At 40.7% G+C, this 13,765-nt stretch overlaps 1 protein-coding gene across 3 annotated transcripts in view; it reads left to right on the top strand.

The window, feature by feature from the left end:
* Positions 1–13,765, top strand: part of mpped2a (metallophosphoesterase domain containing 2a) — a 72,231-nt gene that overhangs the window by 31,864 nt on the left and 26,602 nt on the right. The gene's annotated exons all lie outside the window — the stretch shown is intronic.

Here is a 13,765-nt window from a genome sequence, read left to right as displayed (position 1 = left end):
AGCACCAATCTTTCCACCAATCCCTTTTGTCCTCCATCCAAAACTACTCTCATCACTTTCTGTCTTTCATAACCGCTGAGTCACATTTCTATCTCGTTGTGTTGTGTGGATCCCTAAGGCGGAGGTGTGCCTTCGCCTCTGTCGTGTCTGGCTGTTTTCCAGCTCCGCTGTCTGCAGTCACTCTGTTCTCTGCTACATGCAGGGTGCTATTCCCAGCTCGCACATTCCTTTATGAGCTCAGGACCTTCGCCTGCTCCCGGGGCTTACGTTACACCTGTGTTTTGACATGGGGTTAAGTGATACGCGTGGTACCAGGACACTCCGTCAATAGATTATCAGGTGTGAAAAGAATGCAGAGAGAGTGTGTGTGTGTGGGGGGTGTTTGCTCGAAGAATGGTGTAAGCAGCATGTATTCAACAAACAGAGGCAGGTGGGTGTGAGAAGTTTTTGTGTAGAGAAAATGATTGTAGTCATGATGGAAGAAAACTCCTGAGATCACTGCTGCATTTACTAATGTATACATTCTCATGCAGTCAAGATATTTCATACACTATAAGGTAACCTGTGTTTATGAATTAGTGTCATTTTAACATTGAGTTATTTTTTTTTATTATGTTTTTAAAAGAGCAGTTTGGGAGAAAGTGTTTCCCAAAGATATGATTGTTTTAAAAGCAACACCAATATCCAGTATGTTTACACTTATATCACACAAAATTGCTATACATTTTTTACAGCTTCCGATTTTACTCCAGACAAATGTATTTTTTATTTTTTTTTTTTTACTTTCTTGCAGGAAGGTGAAACCTAAAACACACAGACTTGAACATAAGATACACAAAATATAATAAAATACATAAAACTAGATAAATCAGTCCCTCCAGGATTTCGTGGCCTTTTGTTTTTTAGATTGTTGCGGCCCAAAATGCTTGAATTGGCAGCAGCTTTTGTAAAAAAAAAAAAAAGCTATAAAAGTTGCAATGTCTTGTGTAGTTTTGTTACAATAAAGTTGCAAGAGACAGTGAAAATTGCAAAAAAAAAAAATTTAGATCTTTTTTTATTTTATTTTTTGGTATACTTCTTTAAAAATAAAAGGAAACTTATTTCGGCCAGAATAAAACTCCTCTGGGCTGAGTTTTCCTAGTAACCTTACCAAAAAGGCTCAGGATGCTCCAAATGTTGGTATAATATGAAAAAGGCTGGTGGATTTAAGACAAAAAATAATAATTTATTGAATTAATCAAATTTGAACAATACGGCACCGGTGCCTTAACGACTGTTATCTACCGAACCGAATGGCAACGCGGATTTCGGTGCCTTATTTAGGTGCCACTTAAAGGTATTGTGGAGGATTTTCCCGAATTTTAGAAAAGAAACGCCCTCTGTACTTTTTGAAAAAATGCACATGCGCAACACTCTGCCTGCTCCCGAGAGGGAACGCCTATTAAAAGTGTGCACGAGAGGGCACTGTTTACAAGTTGCTCTCGGCATGGCTCATACAAGCCTACTTTCCAAAAGAAAATGTGCACTTTTTCACAAATTGAGATGTTTACCGTGTGTGCGCGGTGCGTGACTTGTGCCAGGGCTAGCTTCGCTAATCATAGCTTACATCAACTTTTACTAGCAGTGATTTTAAATGGATTTCTCCAAATAGCATGCCAAACCTTACCTGTGGAGTAGAAACTTCACGACTGAGGCATCAGTGGGAAGCCCAACCTGTGCTTTTAGCGCACGCCAGCATGTGAAATATTCTCCCAAAAGCTTCAATGCTTCAATGAATGGCTGAAACCGTAGCTCAAACTCACCTGAAAGCTAGGGACGTGCACGTACAACGGCCTTACGTAAACATATCACCAGAATGATTGACAACTAGGAGGACCAATAGTCTTGATGATCCACCCGGAAAAAGAAAATCCTCCACTATACCTTTAAATGCTTGCGCTTCTCTCTTATGCTCCGAACAGACGTTAGAGGGAACTGAAACATCGCCGCACTGGACGCTAGTTAACGCTACACTCAACAGCAGGTAACGTTAGCCTACTGTTAGCTAGCAGCTGGATTAAACACGGTTAAAATGTGGACAGCTAAACGGTGTAAAAGTGTGTCTGTATTTCACTGGAGAGGATTCCAACACCAGTCTGCTGCTGCCGTTGTGTGAAAAACAACACCGCCTTGCCTTGCCAGCCTCGTGGTGCATTCAAAGTTATTGTAAAATACCCTTTTCCCATCCAGTGGTTGTTTAACAGGAATTTACTGGTGAAATAAGTTATTGTTATTACATTTTTAATAAATCATTTAATTTTGACCCTGTGGCCTTAGCAATAAACACGCCGTCGTTTTGTGCTCTATTTTTTTTTTTTTTCTAGGTCAACTTTTTATTGTTTTATATTTTTGAACACACAAATACAATCGAACAATGTGCTCCTTTTAAAAAAAAAAAAAAAAAAATATATATATATATATATATATATATATATAAACGGGAAAATGTTGTGTTTTCCCTTTTATTTTCTTCTCAGGGGGGTGTCACCTTTTTCAGCCCTTCTGAGTTTGCAGGTATGTTCACTACAGTATTTGAAAAGTGTTGCAGTCTGACCTGGGCTCGCCTGCAGCTGTGTATTTCGTTGAGTCTCTCTCTCTCTCTCTCTCTCTCTCTCTCTCTCTCTCTCTCTGTGTGTGTGTGTGCAGTGGTTCTCACAAATCTGCTCCTGACTTAAAATAACTATTTGGGTCACACCTTCATCCTTTTTAGTGGCTATAATTAGCAGGTTTGCAGCCTGGCTTCAGAAGTGGCAGAAGGACAGTGGCGGGGGCAGATCCCAGCATTCCTCAGACATCACAGCAGCAGGAAGAAGAGATTACCCTCTCTTTCTTCCACTGCATCCTTCCTCTTTTCCATCCTTCTGTTTGGAAGAGGAAGGATGCTGCCCCCCCTCTCCCTAGTGGGTGTTTAGTGTGAGAGCTGGTAAGTGTCTGTTGTGACAGCTGGGGGTCTCGTGAGAGGCAGAATGGACAGCTCGGCCACCCTCTCACCCCCACCCCTCCACAGCTTCCTCACCTCCTTCGCACCCATATGCCATCGTGGCCCGAGGTCTGGCCTGCTTGTCCAGTGTGAGGTCTCACTTAGCCCCGCAGTGACCCCTCACTTCATCAACAGCTCACCAGCCCGCCGCCTGGGTGGCCGAGCTCCTCCGAGCCCTCAGCGGTCTGCTGCTGCAGGCCAGGGCACGACAGCATCACTCAGGAAATGTAGCGTGTAACTACCACCTGATAAACGCCGCAGTGGCCTGCTCTGCTGCTGCTGCTTATTAAAAAACACAATTCTGCGACACTTTTTTCAGCTAATTTCTCCATCCGCTAGCTGTCCGTTCTGTGTGCTTGCTTAAAGAAAATGAAGTGTTCATGGGAAACAAACAACACTATTCTGTAGGTGCTCGTGCCCAGGACAGGGGCATAGATGTATAAAGAGAAGGGCAGTGGGAACAAGAGGGACAGTAAATCTGCCACATGCTAACGTTGACAAGAGAGTTGTATTTGTTTGGGTGTTGAGTTTCAAATATCAACAATCTTTCTCCACCTTTTTAAATATGTTTGGTTTTGAGCTCGCTGACCAGTTCATCTTTTAGTGGTCAGAAAGGTTTTCAGTTTTATGTCAAAAAGCTATTGGTCTTTTCATAGAAAATTTTGTATTTTTGGTTGTGACTGTGTGTTCAGGAGAATTCCAACCAATAGTCTTGCCACATATTTTAAAACATTTTGGAACATGTTATGTCCCACCCCCTTTCCAACTCAAACTGAAAAATGTCAGCGATTGTTTCTTGTTTCACTTTTTTTTTTTTATCTTTTTGAAAAAGCAGATTGTTCCTACTTTGAATGAAAATGCATTTCAGTATACAATACTGTATGTCCAACCACCACGACACAAAATACAATAGTTAGATTATCACCAGCACAATAGAAAAAAAACTACTTTAATTATTTTATTCTCTTTAAGCTCCTCATTTCAACTTAAATAAGTAATATTTTTAACTCCTGGATCAATCAATTGATCAACTGTGAAGTTTCCACTTTGGCCTCGTGAAGAAGCAGCAGTTTTTCATCTGTACAAGATGGAAGGAAACATTCTGCTCTGAGTGACTGATTAGCAAGATTACACCCTTCTTTCCATCACTGCTCCCACCATTTTTTCATCAATCCATCATTTAAATGTCTGTTTTTAAAGGTCTTATGGATAAAAATGACATTCTGCTGCAGTGCTTTTCAAACCTAATCCATTTTATAATTATCTGCAGTAGAGCTGTCAGTCTTCCTCTATAATACCATTCAAATTACATTTATTTTTTTTAATATTCAAATAATATTCTAATAATTAATGCTCAAATGCAGCCTGTTGTTAATATGTACTACACTACTCAGGCTTATGCATCGTCAATGCCACTATAAGCATGTGGTTGTTGTTACACGTTCTGTCCACTAGAGGGACTTCCAACTGGCCCTGAAGGGGACCTACGTCACGGCGCATTGCATTTCCAACACGCCGCTCTCTGTCTACTATCATTTTCCACCATGCACACAGCGACAAACACAAATCAACAGAGAGCTCTGTAATGAAACATGATCTAACAAGTGTAGTGAAGAGGTTCTGTTGTAAAGGCTAACGGCGCTCGGTTAGCACAATGACATCATGTTAGAAAGCACAGCCGAAACGATTTGTCATAAACTAAGTAACAAAAGTGTTAGCCATGATGCTAACGGCATCTGTAGTAAGTAAGTAAGCCACTACTATTTTAGTGATTTATAAGCAACCTGCAGCTTGTCACGTTACTGAGAATACAGCTATTAGAAGGTAATGTATGAAGTCGAACCTACTCTGACAGCTATAGGGCAGCTAACATTAACTTTAGCTTTCTCCATATGAAGCTCCTAAGCTCCTATAATTTGCTACTCAGGAAACAAGAACGAGCTAACTAATGATAACATTAGCATTTTGACTTGGTGGATGTCAATTTTAATGTCATGTTAAAACTATTTCCCATCCTTCTTCCGATTTCCAGCCGCAGCCTGTCACTCCCCACGTACGTTACGTGCTCCGTGATGTTAAGACATCACAACGCCTTGTGTTTCTCACTCACCGCTAATGTATTGTCCATCAGACAGACGTGACATGACAAAAGCATTTCGTTTTCACATGCGGGTAGGCCAAGGTGAGAAGATGGAGATTAGCTAACGTTAGCCAACATATTTATAAACAAAATCACATTTGAATAGTAATTTCAGCATTTGAATAGTATTATTTTTTTTTTTACTATTCGAATTATATTGGATTTTCGGAATTTGTTCCAACAGCCCTAATCTGCAGCAGGTTGTCAGTTCAGCATGTGGCCATTTACAGCGGAAAGATTAGGATATGCCACTGTGCAACGGTATATTAAGTACAAATATGTATTTCCTAAAAGTGTTGTGGACACATCCATGTCTGCTGTCCTTGCATTAGGCCTTAAGTAACTCATCCAAACAAATTAGCTTTCTCATCATAACAGTAAAAATATGCACTTTCCAGCCAAATAGTTTTTATCTTCTAAAACTGAGCTAGTAAAGCCGGTTCTGAACTCCACTCTTCAGGGATCAAGGTGGATTTGAACAAGGCCAAGTTTTTTTACACATAGCTTTTTGCTTACATAAATATGTGTCCAACATGTTGCCTAAGTTAATTAATCTCACTGGAGTATCTGCAAAACTAGTTACAGTATCTATAGAAATCTTCAGTGTTGAGGGCTCCTCTGGCTGTGGGTTTATTTCCAGGACGAATCAGAGATGAGATTTATTTAAATCCGAAGGCTTAAAGATGGTGATAAGAATTTGGATTCCTTAAATTACTTGGTTTTTATTATGTCATGTTTTTGAAGTGGAGTTGTATGAGGTACTTCTCCATGGTTAGTGTATCTACAGTAGATGGCCGTCAGCAGACGCTGCCTCGATCGGTTAGTTTGCTAGTTTTATATGTTCTTGACACTTTAAAACACCAAAGTCACACAATAACTAACCGATCAAGGCAGCCGTACACCAGCAACACCCGTGTTCTGTGAGGTAAAATTACTCTTTTTGTCTATGGAGTCTGGTTACTCTTCATTTCCTCCCAAAACAAAACTGTCCTGTTATTTGCAACATATTGCTTTTACTGCGAAATGTGAGTTGAGTTATAAAAAGCTGCAAGGAAATGCAATTCAATTTCTCTCATTCTGTAACCACGTTAAATGCGTTTGAACACTATAGTCGGCTGTCACTCAGATATTTGAAATATTCTGAATTCCACTACTGAAACATGAACATGGTCTTGACTAAATAAATTACTTGAGAAATGGAGTTTTTATTATCAGATTAAGTAGGTAATATGAATTATTAGGAAACAGGGAGAATTACATCTTTTATGGGCTGCTTGCAACTAAAGATTATTTTCATAATGCTGACTTTCTCATTTCTGCTCTTTCTTTATTGAACAGATCACTTTACAACATTTTTAATCCCTTTTTATAATGCTTCTGACACCGTGTTCTATACAATTTGAGTAAAACTCTCTTCTGACCCTTTCACTCCTGCTTGGAGTGAAAGCAGTGTACCATGAAAGACACACAACACACACTGTTTAATAACAGATGCTTAACAGACCAATACCTAAACCTCCTCTTCTCTCTCACACACACACGCACGCACGCACGCACACATACACACACACACACAGTTGAAAGATGAACAGGCTTCTGCACTGTGTCAATCAAGTGCCTTTTAAGAGGAGCTAAAGGTCTCTCAGAGCCTGAGACATTTTTGGGTTTTATTCACATCGTTAACTCTTTCTGCTCCAGGCACCAAGATTTTGGGGCGAAGTAAAGCTCCTTTTCTTTGAATTTTTAACCTATTTAATGTATTTTTTTTTAGTCTTCTTTTTAATCTTCTGTCTTTAATTTACTGCTTTAATGCAGAATATGAATTCCTGTTTTCTGCCCTTTAGTAAATGGTAAAAAGTTGAAGGCCGTTTCAGTCGATCAGTAGTCGGACAGCTTTAGTTTAAACACTTTGAACACTTCACCTCTGTGCTGAATTGTTAGATGATTACACCCCTAAGAGTAATAAATCTGTAAACTTTGAGTCATTTATCAGCTAAAAATATCAAATATTTTCTGATCACAGCTTCTGAAACACGTGTGTGTGACCAAGTCATTAATGCAGACTTATCGATTATCCCTCCCAAATATTCCAAATCATTGGCCTTATCCAGTTTCTCCAACGTGATTATTTACTGCTTTTATTTGTTTCCTATCATTGTAAACTGAATCCTTTTTGATTTTCGGACACTTGGTCAGACTAAATATGCAGCTCTGAATAATTCATAATTTTGAGCTCTGGGAGTCAGTGATGAACGTTAGGGATGATTTCATCGACTAAATCATGAACCGGTAAAAGATATCATGACAATAATCATCAAATAGTCTCTCACACACTCACACTCAGCACCAGACATCAGTAATAGGAGGAGTGGCCGGTCAGGCCGCTCACAGATATGTGAGGAATGCTGCTGGCTTTGCCGACTCTGATAAGCCTTGCTGACTGATTCAGAACAGAGAAGTACGAGCAGGGAAGAGAGACGTCTGTAGGGATTAACCTGTTTGGTGATGCTGGACTTGACCGCAACTTAACTCCCTGGTCGAAGGTCAAACTGTTGCTGCTGCCTCCTCCCTGATCCTCCCAGCCGAAAGCCCTCCTCTCCTCCTCTGCCTCGTCCACTGGGGAGGCTCTTCCCCCTCGCCCATTCGTCACGCTTCCTCTGTTATCGTCTTTCTTTTTCTTGTCCTCTTCATTTCTTCTTTCCACTTGTCTCCTATCCTATTGACACAATACAGTACCTTTCTCCTCGCTTCTCATTTTCAATCATTTTTCTTTCTATTTCTCTTTCTTTCTTGTGTGTGTGTGTGTGTGTGTTTTGTGTGTTTGTGTGTGTGTGTGTGTGTGTGTGTGTGTGTGTGTGTGAGAGAGATTAAATCCAACTGCCCTCATTTGACTCTCTGAAACTCACCTCTGGGGAAACCTCGAGGGCCGAATGCAGATTTGTCATTTGCAGATTTTAGTTTTATTCATGTATTCATTTCTCACTGTAAAGGTCAGCCGTGTGTGAGACGGAGAGAGAGGGGGGGCGTGAGAGAGAGGCAGAGAGCGAGAGGGAGTGATGCACAGTGGTGGTGTTTGAATATCAGCATGTTGTTTTCATTTTGAGGAGGGCAGAGATCTGTGAGGTTTGTTTTCCTCTGGACTCCTTTTACCCTCCTCTGCCAAATTATCTATTTACACTTAGTGGCTAAAAATATATGGACGCCCCTATCTACATACTGGACATAACAAATATTCACAGAACTGATGCAGACTTCCATTAAAGCAGTCAACTGTCCTTTGATCATTTCTTCTGTTTGCAGTTTGTATGAAAATCACAGGTCTACTCATAAGTTTAGGATGTGTGCAGGTCTAAATTAGCCTATTTCTTTGTTAATGTAGTTTCTAAAGCCCAAAGCCATCCAGATCCTTACCTTATTAAGGACCGCAGTATCGCTATTGAGAGGATACAATATTTACCACATTTTTAATAAGGACATTAGAAAGGTTAGTCATTGTCCTTAGTTTTGTGTCTAGGTTTTCCTTTAAGTTCATTTTTACTGCACAACCTAAATGTATAAGCTTGCTATTTGTTCCAAAGAAAAGCCGGGTTACTAATGAAACATTTATGGAGCTGAACGATCTTGAATAGATATGCTTGTCTATATAAACATGTGTAAGCGCGCCCAAATAGCTCAGTTCGTAGAGCGGGTGCCCATAGAGATTTACTCCTCGACCCAGCAGATCCAAGTTCGACTCCGACCTGCGGCCCTTTGCTGCAGGTCTTTCCCCCTGTTGAATAATGGCTGAAAATGCCCCAAAAATATATCGTGTATAACGTGTAATTCGCTGTACCTGTGCCACCTGTAGTATGTATTAAGTAAAATATTCCTGCATGGTGTGTCCAAAAATTGGTCTTAAATGCAGTGTTTCATTTAGGATTATTTTTTTTTTTGGTAGTGGGAGCAGTCGAACACCCCCCACCCCATTTTCTGCCTATTTTTGTTGTATTGCCCATTGCTGCAGCTCCTCTTTTCACCCTGTGTGTTGAGCTCTCAGTTTTAACTACAGAGTGAGGCATCTCACTTCTGTTCCATCTTTGTTGGGAATCACACATGCGCAGTACCTAGGTAAGGACTACTAGCCATTCAGAAGAGTATGAGGGCGTGCCCTGCTAGCTGCTAGGTGAGCATTGTGTGTGTTTATAAAGGGCCCTATTTTAACGATCTAAGCGCACAGCAGGTGCGTTTAGGGCGTGTCCAAATTCCACTTTTGCTAGTTTGACGGCGGAAAAAAGGGTCCGTGCACCAGATGCATGGTTCAAAAGGGTTGTACTTAGTTGTCTTAATTAATCAGAGGTGTGTTTTGGGCGTATGCAATAAACCAATCAGAGTTTCATCTCCCATTCCCTTTAAAAGCCAGGCGCGTTTGTATCTTGGGGCATTGCTGTTATGATGGAGGATTTGCACCGTAATATTTTTTATTTGTAATCTTTTGCATGTTTGTGTGCTGCTGCGCTTCCCTGTGTGTGTAACAAGCATAGTATGCACGTGCTGTGCAAAAGCCTAGGCACATTTTACTAATGCGCTGTTAAAATAACAATGAAATGCTGCACTGCCTCAAGATAGCAATACGCCAAGAATTCGCCTGAACACACCTCCCTGTAAGACCAGCACGCCCATGGGCGCAAAGCTGGCCGCAGGTGCATTTGCTATTTAAATGACGTGGGCGCTGGACGGTCTTAAAATAGCAAAGACCCTTCCGTCAGTCTTTGCGTCGCGCTGCGCCGGGTGCAAGATAGGGCCCCAAAGTGACGTTTGTCTCTGAAGTAAAGGCTGGACTACAATAGAGCTGTTTGGAGCAGTTTGTGAACAGTGTTTTCTGTTGGAGATGGTAAGTCCCTTTGAGGTGGACTTTGGGCTTTTTCACTTTTTAAACCTATTACATGCACAAAAAAGATATTTAACACAATAAAGGAAAGGGAAAAAGTCAAAAAGCATAATATGTATAAACATTAAAACCTTTTCTATAGGATAATATGTTTCTCTTTAATACTTCAGACTCTAACACATGAGGGAAAGTGAATACAAGCATTTCAACTTTGTTTGGTTTTCATTTGTCTGTCGTTGAGATCTGACATTTTGTGTCGGCTGCTTTTAGCCTAATCACCCCTAACTCACCTCTTTCCGGCGCCAGCCGCTGTCAGATTGAGTTGGCAGTCTGCCCACCCCACACACACACACTCTCACACACACACACACACACACACACACACACAGTGACACACACTGTTTTCTCTGTCTGAGTGTGAACACATGGCAGCGTTGCCTCCGATGAGGCAATGGGCCCTGATAAATGTCCATCACCAAGAAGTCAAGGGCTTCATGGTCGCTCTGCCCTCGTTCCCTTCACTGTGCAGAGAGTTTGTTGAAACTTTTTGAATCTCTGAAATGTCACATTTTGGTTAAAAACATGTAGTGAATTAAAAGTTTTTATTTTTTTAATTTTAATTACGCACTTGCCACCCACTTTTTTTTAATTTTAATTACGCACTTGCCACCCACTTTCTTTTATTCACTAAAAAAAGTTTTTTGAGAGTGAGACTACCTGCATAATACCTGTCCTGTGTAAAGTTTTTATGCTGTCTATCTCTCAATGTAAACAATGTAAACACGTCGGTTTTCTGTGAATGTCAGTCGGTCTTAAAGAATATTACAGTTGATGTTTTTGCCGAAAACAGAAAATGTGACTGAAACATATGACTGAAAGAATTTAGTAATTTAGTCAATTGACAAAATTAATCTTCAATTATTTTGATAACCAATTATTCGTCATTGCTAGAGCAAAAATGACACCAAATGACAAACATTCCCTTCTCAACAAAAAAGGATAAGCATTTGATACTTCTCTTTGTCATATATGATAGTAAACCTAAAATAATTAGGGTTTTGGGCTGATGGTCAGTTAAATACAACATAAACAGTAATCACAATACATTAACTGGGGCTGTGGGAGATTATAGCCAGGTTTTTTCAAAATGTTCAGACAAATTGATCTATAGAAAACCATTAGTTGCAGCCCCAAATGTGACCAACACGAAACCGACAACAAACAGAACAGTGACACTAACAATTATTAGTGTTTTAAATCAATTTAGTCTAGTCTAAATGCACACAGTTAAACCTGCTGATATAAACGCACCTCACTAGAACAGCATCCTCTTTCTGTTTTAGGTTTTAAAGCAATCCAGCCGATTTCACATGATTCAATAGGAGTTATGTAATTTAGATATTGTCTTATCATTTAAGGAGGATTACATCTTAAAGGTTTACCACCTTTAGTTCTTAAGGAAACTGTCATAATATGATCAGATAAACAAATAAAAAATGACTGTCAGACTATAAAAAAGCATTTTTGTTTTTCAGTTTTCCTAAAAAGCTTTTTGGGGAAATGAAATGTTTTCAGTCCACAGCTGTGTCACATTTATTACAGCAATGTTTCAGAATGAATGAGATAATGATTTATTGATGTTAAAATGTGACACCTTTACTTAATGGAGCGTAAAATAGAAATTGTCAAGTGTCTGTTACCGGGGCTGGATCGTGTGTGTGTGTGTGTGTGTGTGTGTGTGTGTGTGTGTGTGTGTGTGTGTGTGTGTGTGTGTTGCTGTTGGCACCCATGGGTGCAGCTGCAGGTGGTCGTCAGGTTACAGATGCGGGGAAGTTCAGACTGTATGGAGCCTCCTGCAGCTGGTGATGAAGGTTTTTTTGGGGGGCGGGGGTAGGTGGTTTATTCTTGCAGGCTGTCGAGGTGTGTGTGTGTGTGTGTGTGTGTGTGTGTGTGTAAAGTTTCTCAGCGTGTACGAAAGGAGTGAATGAGAGGGTTAAGTGACGGATTTGTCATCGCGCCCTCACTCTCTACAGTATGCCGGCTCACAGCGTTCCCTGCTAAATGATTCACCCTGCGCACACACACACACACACACGCACGCACAACACACGTTATGCAACAAAAATAAATAAGTGCAACATACTGGAAACACCTACCAACACACACTATGTCATTACAGAGCCGTGTAGACTGTCTAAAGGTTTCACGTCTCCCTGACTCCTCCTGGTGCACACCCCCACCCCAAGGTGAGCCCCCAATATGTCAGAGGGAGATTGATGGGTCTTCGCCATCATTTAATAAAGCTCTCCTTCGTGGCCTTGTGTGCATCAGTCACCGGCCAGGCAGCCAGAGGTCTGCCACACAATGGCCAGCAGCTCCATCAAACACTGTCGGGTCTGGATAAGGGCTGACACAGCCAAAATCCTGCTCTGGATCCAGGCCACAAGATTCACGGCAAAAAAAAAAAAAAAAGGTAATTTAGTCAGGTGTTCACTCTTGACAAGTTTTTGTTTTTGAAACATCAAGTTTTTTCTTTGAATGTAGTCCAAATCAAGTTTTTGTTCAGTCACGGTGATGTTATTGTGATGCAGGTGAAGCTGTTGCTCAGTTGGGACACTTGCTGTATTTTCACATTTTCAAGGCACAAGTCCAAAACATACTGTATTCTTATACAAGAAAAGAAAAAAATGTAAAAACCATGCTTCTTCATTCTTCTTTTTCACACTTTGTTCCACATTACGTGCAAAGGCTCTTTGACAATTGTGTTGGCATTTTGTTGACACTTGTGGTGGATCCAATAAAAGCAAGGTTAGTCATTTAGTAGTTGATTTGCAATTGTCTCTAGCCTTCAGGATTTTGGATTGTATTGATTGTTAATTTGGATTGTAAGGGTGCAGTATATCTTTGGTTGTAGCAATTTGCCTTTTTTATTGAAACCTTACGGGCCGGCTACATTGCACGCGTAATATATGCACAGCGGATACTCCAACACTACGATTCCACCATAATCGATGAAACTGGCTACACCAGGCATGAGCGCACAGCGTAAGTAGTGCGAATGCACCTGCAGAGATCCTCTCTACAAGCGGAAGATAGGACAGTCTTTTTATATTTTTTTACGTGAGGTGTGTGCGGCCCTTTTACAGAAATGGATCATAAAGTTTTCTTTGAAATTAAACTACCGATGTACAGGAAATTACTTAATGATGCGTAATGAGTGTACTGGCAGTTTGGCTTTAAGAGTTTCTATTTTAATTTTGTTGTTTCCTGTCACTTTCGTGACGATACATTGATGTTTCACAGCGCTGTGCATGTTCCAAAAACTGAAGAAACAACAACAATCCCAGAGCAACAGCTCACCGTCTCGTCTGTGACTCACACAATCCTACGCCATGTGTGCACTGCAGGTGCAGCAAGTGAAAAGATGCATTCCGCGGGGACATCCGCTCCGCAACCGGTCCAAATACGTTACAGGCGCAATGTAGCCAAAGCGTGATATTATAAAGTCAAGAAATGAATAGGCAGAAATCAGTGGGTGGTTTGACCTCCTGCTCTGCTTGTCTTTCATTATTATCATAACATCATGAATCATTTTTTTTGTCTTGAATCTGTTTGTCGGTAGCACAGTCTCGTGTGAGGTTTTCCCACCTTTAGTGTGATGTAAAATTGAGCACACTGTGAATAATGGAAAGAGACAGCTGTGTTTCAGCAGCTGGTCTGTTTCTGATCTGTAGTTGTG

This window comes from Perca flavescens, chromosome 1 (assembly GCF_004354835.1).
Source record: "Perca flavescens isolate YP-PL-M2 chromosome 1, PFLA_1.0, whole genome shotgun sequence".
Taxonomy (NCBI): Eukaryota; Metazoa; Chordata; class Actinopteri; order Perciformes; family Percidae; genus Perca; species Perca flavescens.
Note: the sequence above shows the minus strand (reverse complement) of the source record. Positions and strands in the feature narration are given on the sequence as shown.